The sequence below is a fragment of the Peromyscus leucopus genome, chromosome 2 (genome assembly GCF_004664715.2).
Source record: "Peromyscus leucopus breed LL Stock chromosome 2, UCI_PerLeu_2.1, whole genome shotgun sequence".
NCBI classification, from domain to species: domain Eukaryota; kingdom Metazoa; phylum Chordata; class Mammalia; order Rodentia; family Cricetidae; genus Peromyscus; species Peromyscus leucopus.
The window spans coordinates 2,652,718-2,659,527 of NC_051064.1; the positions used below are offsets into that span (position 1 = coordinate 2,652,718).

Here is a 6,810-nt window from a genome sequence, read left to right on the forward strand (position 1 = left end):
CATTGGTGAAATCTACCTGTCTTCATTTCAGTCGAACTTTTATGTAGCATTCACATTGCATATAATCGATCCTTTTATAGAATATTGAATTCTAATAGGAGTTTATTCACTGATTGTAGGGTCTTTGCAATAAAGTCAGTGTATTTGATATTTTTCTGCATTCCCCACTGTGTTCAGCATAATGCTGGTATGATATATAACCTCCAGCAAGGTGGTGGTAGTGCTCACCTGTAATCCCAGCTCTTGGATGGCAGAGGCAGGATGATGTCTGTGAGTTCAAGACCAGCCTAGTCTATAGAGTGAGTCTTAGGACAGCCAAGGCTACATAGAAAATCCCTGTCTCAAAAACAAACAAACAAACAAACACACTCAGAAATTCTACTGTGGACTAATTTTGTGAAACAGAATTCATTGGTAGCTCATTCTAGCAAAAGAAAGAACATGAGTTTTCAGGGTTTTGCAGTTTTCCTGCCTGCTAAATAAGATCTTCTGAGTTATAGATTTTCTGAGTACCCATATGATCCCACCACACTCAAAGAGAAAAAGGTCTCACATCCTCACTGGGATATTTTAGATACATTTTTGGTTATCTTGTTGAGCTAACCACATATAATATGAGTTCAAGGAATAGGTGCCTGTCTCTTATGAATGCTCAAGGGCACAGAAAAGAAAACTACTCATAACTAAAGATACAGAAAAAATAGAACACATTTGTTTTTAATTTCTCTTACTATCGACCTAGCTTCCCCATTTCTCCCAGCTTCGAACAACGAGATGGGACACTCAATGGTGCTTGTCAATGACCCTTCTCTGTTCTTGGGGGTTGAGAAACAAGCTCGTTATTTCTGAAGAGCATCAATTGAAGAACTGTTTCCACCCTATTTCCAGGTAACACCTGACAGTAACGTTTGATTGACAGCTATAAGTAAATGGCTGTTTCAATTTCTGTACTGTGATTAATACAGTCCTCTCATTTTAGTTTCTATTTCCCACCAATAAATTCTTCTTTTTCTACTTTTCTCTTGGTAAAAGTGCAGCCTAGGAAATGTAGCTTTCTCTCCCACTGATTTCTAAAAAAAATCAGAATAGGCATTTTCATAATCTAGATACCTTATGCATTTGGAATAAACTTCTCATTTGATAATTCCAGGCTCCAAACTTGTCAGGGAAACTGTGTCTCTGTTATTGACATCATGTCACAACTGATGAACTTGGGCTATTTTCCAGGTGGATGTTTGGCTTTGGGGATCATTATCATTTTATGTTTTAGTATGAAGTTATTGGTATTCAAACTATGAAAGAATTCTAGAGATGCTTTTCAATATGCTTCAAATTCTTTGGAAAGCTAGGAGAGCGAATACTAAATATTTGATAAAGTACAATCATTTGAAAGAACCCTAATAAGCCCTTTAAGTCAAAGACTACAGAATTGTGATGAGTATTGCTTGTTACTGGCTGACAGCATGTGTATACTCACAAACTGGTTATTTTGTTGGAAACTCAAGCAGCAAGCACAGCTGTGCATATTGATGTTATTATACAAACCAAATATGTTTGAGAAAACTGGCTTAGCAGAGTTTCAATATTAAAAGGCTAGGGTTGGCTTTTTCTCTTGGTCTTAATTTCTGTATCTCTTTATAATTGATTAATGCTCATTGGTATGGTAAGTATGAATAATTAATGATTCACATAGCTGCTGGCTTATTAATTGTTTAATTTCTGGGAAAGTAACTATATATTAAGGAAATTCAAGTTGTCACTCTGAGAAGCCGAGTAAATTATACACTTAGTTACTGCATAGTTCAGATGTAGAGTATATCAAATAATCTGGGTTTCCAATTGTGCTTATAAAGAAAAATATTAATGAAATGCTGGCCTCATTTTATAAGGATAAAATAGAAACTGCTCTGCCTGGAGAAGGACTGTGTACTCTGACGTTCCTCCCCTTACTCACCCACCCCCTTTTACACAACTTCTCTGCTTCAGTGATTCTATGTGATAATGTACAAATCATGAAATGAAGTCAATTGAATGAACCATGCTTATTCTTTGGAATGAAACAATTAAAATATGGAAAAGAAAGTTATAATTAGGTATATTCTAATCTCTTTGGGAGTTTTGCTAACAGTTTAAATTCTAAGAAATTAAAACAAACAAAACAGAATATATAATATATTCACTTTCTTGGACAACATGTGTCAAAAACACTCATGTTTTAGAAAAATCCGTATTGTTCTCATCATAATTTGATAATATTCTTTTTTTAAACTGAAAACCAAAGGCTGATATGCATAAATATGAAAAAATGAATGATAACTTTCTACTATTTGGCAAAATGTTTCAAATACTTTAGAGTTTTTAAATATTAGACTTTTATCTTCTTGAACCTTAAATTTTAATGTCTCATATTAAAGGAATAGATTTTAAGAAAGGATAGAAAAAAGTGAAGTTTGTCCATCTTCCAAATATTTTAGCTACAGAGGCAAGTCACTTTTACACTGAGGAGTGAAAAGGATGTTTTTGTCCCAGGATGAGCTGCATTTGATTGCAGGATGAAAAGGTAGCTTGCATGGGTTGTCTTCCTCCTTAGTTTTAGTTTGTACCACCCCGCAGCTCCTGACACGTGGCTATGACACCACTGCGCTAAGCTGTGGAAGGAACCCTGGGTATGTTGTAAATATTGTTGCTTTCCCATGTTCCTTCTTTAGAGAAGTAGTGAGAAAAACTCAAAACTGGTAGGACACATGATCTTAGAAAATAAAGTGATAAAAGACATAATCAATATGTCTGTATTGAGAAGAGGATGCAGAACATTGTATTATTGTGTCTCTGTCACCTTTCCTAGTTGGGCTGTCCTTATAGTCACGGTAACCCCACACTTAGTTTAACAATACACAATCTATAATTTTATTTGGAAATGGGTTGCAGGTGTTATTCTTAGATCTTTGCAATCACCTATAAAATTATTTTTTTTCTTTTTTCTTTTTTCTTTTTGGCTAGTCATTTAGCATTTAATTTCCAGGTAAGGCTTTCATGGTTACATCTGAGTATCCAAATATTTACATGAAACTTTAGCAACAGAGGGTAATGTCATATATATGCTACTTTCTATATTTTAATTAAACATATTAAATATTTCTAAGGCAGACAAATAAAAACATATTTTTAGAGATATATGAAAACAATCAAATGAAACAAAACACAAAAAACTCAAATCAGAACTTGAAGAACATTGTGAGGTTAGGCTGCAGCATAAACTCCACTCTTGCATCCATTGTCTCCTCTCAATCAGATTCAAGGACATGGGACTCCTTTCCAGAGGCTGCAAAGGAATGTCCACATTCTTCATGAGAATATATGGCACAGGTGGTGTTGTTCATAGGGGCCTTAGCCACTGCTCTTTTGCAGCCACATCTTATGAGGTTGTTGTGAGTCATCCAACGTGAAGACTGTCAACTTAATTTAGGTCATCTGCAAGAGCATGACAAAAAATGTCCTTTGGACAAGGAAAGTGAGCTCCTTTCACACCATGTTGTAGGGCTCCTGAAGTGGCAATTTTGAACATTTCCAGGAATGTCATCAGGAGCATCATCAGGTACATAATGTACACAGATGAGGCCCCTGGATTTCCTGTCATGTAGGCAAACCTATATGACTAAGAGAGCTGTAACCTACATGGAAGGTGCCCTTGCCACATTGGAGCAGAACAAAGTTAAATCCAATCAAATGAAGTTTGTAAATCCCTTTGTGAGATGGGAAAAATGATGCAAAGAGGTTATATCATAAGATGGTGGGAAGCATGGGAGCCCTGAAAGAAGGAAGTCAGTTCTCTCCAAGAGACAGTCATAAAATGAGGTGGGGAAGATAAAGTGATCAAGATGATGATTAGCATGAGGTGGGCATAAAAGTCATTCCTGGTTGCAAAGGCAGCTGTTTTAGACCCCATGGGCACTGGTCCTATAAGTACAATGGAAACTGGGGAGGTAGAGCCTCATTGGGCGATGTATCTTATGTCCACCTCTGGGCTAGCAAGCAGTGTTGGGGCTGGAGAAGCAGTAAAGTAAAGGAGAAGCAAACTAGCAGCTCAGAACCCATAGCTGGAGGACGGATGCAGGGACCTGTCACCCTGGGCTGCAGGGACACCACAATAAGTGGTTTTGTCCTGGCTTCCTCCTGTGGCAGGCACTCCTTACAGGAGTGGGGTTCTACTAGGACATTTCAATTTTTCCACGTGGAGTGGGGAGGCAGCAGCACAGTGCTCTCAGTGCACAGGAAATTCACTTCCTCATCAGCTTCTAGCTTCTGAGTGGCCTGGATCCAGAGGTTATGGGTCAAACCTGGGGTTGGTCCCTGGGTATGTGGATGGCTTATCTGTGAAGCCCATGTTCACAAACTCGGTGGGTATTCTATCCAAAACTGCCTCATTGGAGAAGAGATCACCAGACAGACTAGCCACTGAATTCATGTTGACTGCAATGTCCCTTGTATCAGGGTTGATATCAGCTGTCAGTGAATCTCCTTCTGGGACTGTGATATCTGAAAAGGGCATCACCTCAAGGCATGTTGATCATGGTGTAGCTTCTAAATCCCTTGCCTTTTTTCTTCTACACCCTTCTCATCTAAGTGAAAGACTGGTTCACTATCTCTCTTCTTCAAGAGAAATGGGAAGCTAAGTGGATCTGCAGAGATTACATTGGCTCAGGGCTTCTCATCCTGCTGATAGGTACTTAAGGATGTTTACGGTTGCTGTTATTTGGTTGCCTATGTTTTAGGGGTGACACAATCTCCTCATAGGTATAGCCAACGGTGCATATAGTCTCTATGACCCTGGGAAAGATTTCCTTAGTGGCAGATGGTACATGTTTGTGTATGTGGCCCAGCCAGGGTCATTCCACAAGCTGGCATATTGTTAGCCTGTACCAGATGCAGACCATGAGTAATCATGCAATGATGATGTGACAGGGTTTTGACAAATGATAGGGAATGGGACACATTGTGGTGGTGATGAGCCTGTGCATACCATCAAGGGTAGTTTCTATATATGTAAAGTGCCCTATTGTTGGGGGGCCATCCCTCACCCCCACATTTCCCCAGAGTGCTCTTGAGTAGAAGCAGCAGGAAATATTAGTTAGAAGGATAGAGGAGAAAGAAAAAGATAGGAAATACAGGATAGCCTCGGGAGGGCCTGGATCCTAATCCATTGGCCCTGACTGTCTCTGCTCTGGGGTATTTAAATGAATGCCAAGGGGTGGGGCAAAAGACACCCCCCCCCAGCACAGCCAAGTGCAGACCATCCCAGACAACTGTACTCAGTTCCTTGGTCCAATCATCTTCCTTATGCAGACCTGTTGGGTAAAGCTACTAGGAAACCTAAAAATGGGCTCCAACACTCTGAGACCAGGACATACATGCTGATGCCCAAACTCCACATATCATCTGCCAGTACATGGTAAGTTTTCCCTGCCACGATCTCTGGGGCAAACTAGAACAAGGACCCACAGACCTGCTTCAACATCTGCCCCGCGGCAAGCTGAGTTACCAAAGTCACAAAGCTTGATTTTACCAGCTCCATCAATAAGGATCTTCTCTAATTTGATATGGTGATGTGCAATGAGTCTTTGATGGAGAAAGTGTACCACTGACATGACCTGCTGGAATATAGGTCTAGCCTCCTCCCCCTTTAGATAGCCTGTCTCTCTGAGGAACATTTCTAGATCTTTTCCTGTGACCACATAAGTTGTTGTCAAGAGTGTCAATGACATGGAAAAACTGAACTGTATTTCTGTGTTCCAAAGACTGAAGGATGTTTACCTCAGAGCTGATGTGAGCCAGAGCACTGTGGTGTTTTTCAAGGATCTTGCAAGCCATCTGTGCATGTGTGGGAAGATGGTAGGCAAGCATCACCTCTCTAAACGGACCACAACCAAGAGATGATAAGATCCTGAAATCCTTTTCAAGGATATCCTTTTCCCTGGGGCTGGCCATGATGTTCAACTCAATTTCATCCACTGTATTTTGTGGGTAATTTCAGGGATACACAGTGCAAAAAAAGTGTAGTTTTAGGACAGAAGTTTATAGCTATGAATTCTGTGTCTTGAAATCTGAGATATCCTAAATAACTCAATGATGTCTTGTAATGCCATAGAAATATAAAAAAAAATCCCCAATATAGCTTACATAAACAAACTGGATAATAGTGTAGCGTATATTGAGATTATGGGGAAGAGTCCATATTCAGACACAATGAGCCCTGAACTGTTCTACTATATTGAAAGTCACTAGAACTAGAGATAATACCATACAAAACAAACAAATTCCACAAACAGAAATATGACATTTTCTTCTCCTGTGGATATGAAAAAGAGGGCTGAGCATTTATATAAGAAAGAATATTAGTCACTGAATGGAGTGGAGGAAGTGAAGTAGAGCCGAAGAAGATGACCCATGTGCTGTAGAGGCATGTATGGGAATATTATGAAATTGCTCTGGGTAATATACAGTAACACATGTTCTAACAGAAGAAAATTGAAACCCAATAAAAAATTTAAATAAGTTTGCAAATAGGCAATTAGGTAATGATGAAGAAAAAGATAAGACATTTGCAAATCAAACCTAGAATGTACACCCATAATATAAAAATGAAACAGCAAATCTTAATCCCTGAAATCAAAACCAATAAACTGGAAACAAACTCAATCTAGCAAGGTCCAGTTGATTGGAGATTCCTAGTTTATAAGAGCCTAATTTAAGTCCAACTGCTATGTAGGCAACTGACGTCTACTCCAAGATACAAGGACAGAAGCCAATGCA

At 39.1% G+C, this 6,810-nt stretch overlaps 1 pseudogene; it reads right to left on the reverse strand.

Annotated features, from left to right (window-relative positions):
* Positions 1 to 4,708: 4,708 nt before the first annotated feature.
* LOC114696350 lies at positions 4,709 to 5,985 on the reverse strand (annotated as a pseudogene).
* Between the last annotated feature and the right edge of the window lie 825 nt (positions 5,986 to 6,810).